The sequence below is a fragment of the Oryx dammah genome, unplaced genomic scaffold (assembly GCF_014754425.2).
Source record: "Oryx dammah isolate SB20612 unplaced genomic scaffold, SCBI_Odam_1.1 HiC_scaffold_27, whole genome shotgun sequence".
In the NCBI taxonomy this organism is placed as follows: domain Eukaryota; kingdom Metazoa; phylum Chordata; class Mammalia; order Artiodactyla; family Bovidae; genus Oryx; species Oryx dammah.
The window spans coordinates 87,174,239-87,175,486 of record NW_024070211.1 but is presented as its reverse complement, the minus strand read 5'-3'; the positions used below and the strand labels follow the sequence as shown (position 1 = coordinate 87,175,486).

At 40.0% G+C, this 1,248-nt stretch overlaps 1 non-coding gene across 1 annotated transcript; it reads left to right on the top strand.

Annotated features, from left to right (window-relative positions):
* The first annotated feature begins 877 nt into the window (after nt 1-877).
* On the top strand, nt 878-949 carry TRNAC-GCA. Its single transcript has one exon. It is a non-coding gene; the product is annotated as a tRNA-Cys (tRNA).
* Nucleotides 950-1,248: the final 299 nt, after the last annotated feature.

Below are 1,248 nucleotides of genomic sequence, written 5' to 3'. Positions count from 1 at the left end.
AACAATTCAGAAGTTTTAAAAAGCACTCTGTTCTGATTATCATGATGAAATTTCATGCCATTTCCCTCCTGCCACATCCTGCCCCAGATGTGAATCATCTTTTGTCCAGAGTATCTCGCCTGTTGGTCACTTAGCAGCCGTCTTGGTTATCAGATCAGCTGTCAGAGTACCGCAGTGCTCCTGTTCAAGTAACCCTTATTTTACTTAACAATGGTCCCAAAGTACAAAGAGTGGTGATGCTGACAATCCAGATATGCCAAAGAGAAGTCATAAAGTGCTTCCTTTAAATGAAAAGGTGGAAGTTTTCAACTTAATAATGAAAGGAAAAAAATTGTATGAGGTTGCTAGATTTATAGTAAGAACAAATTTTCTATCCATGATATTGTGACAGAAAAAGAAATTCCTGCTAATTTTGCTGTTGCTCCTATGACTACAAAAATTATGGCCACAGTAAGTGATTAGTGCTTATTAGTTAAGATGAAAAAGACATTAAATTTGTAGAGTATTTTGACAGGGAGAGACTACATTCACATAGCATTTATTACAGTATATTGTTATAATTGTTCTATTTTTAGTTATTGTTGTTAATCTTATGAAGTGAAGTAAAGTGAAGTTGCTCAGTCGTGTCCGACTATTTGCGACCCCATGGACTGTAGCCTACCAGGTTCCTCGGTCCATGGGATTTTCAAGGCAAGAATACTGAGTGGGGTGCCATTTCCTTCTCCAAGGGATCTTTCCGACCCAGGGATTGAACCCCGGTTTCCCGCATTGTAGGCAGATGCTTTACCGTCTGAGCTACCAGGAAAGCCCCTGTTAATATTATACTGTGACTAATTAATAAATTAAATTTTATCATAGGTATGTATGTATAGGGGCTTCCCTTGTAGCTCAGTTGGTAAAGCATCTGCCTGCAGTGCAGGAGACCCAGGTTTGATCCCTGGGTTGGGAAGATCCACTGGAGAAGGAAATGGCAACCCACTCCAGTATCCTTGCCTGGAAAATCTTATGGACAGAGGAGCTTGGTGGACTGCAGTCCATGGGGTCGCAAAGAGTCAGGCACGACTGAGCGACTAACACTAGTATGTACGTATAGGAAAAAAGTATATATAGTATATGTAGGGTTTGGTTCTACATGTGGTTTCAGGCATGCATTAGGGATCTGAGAATTTATTTTCTACAGATAAGGGAGGATTACTCTATTTGGATTACAAGACTGAGATCACGGTTCATTTCATATTCATTTGGTAG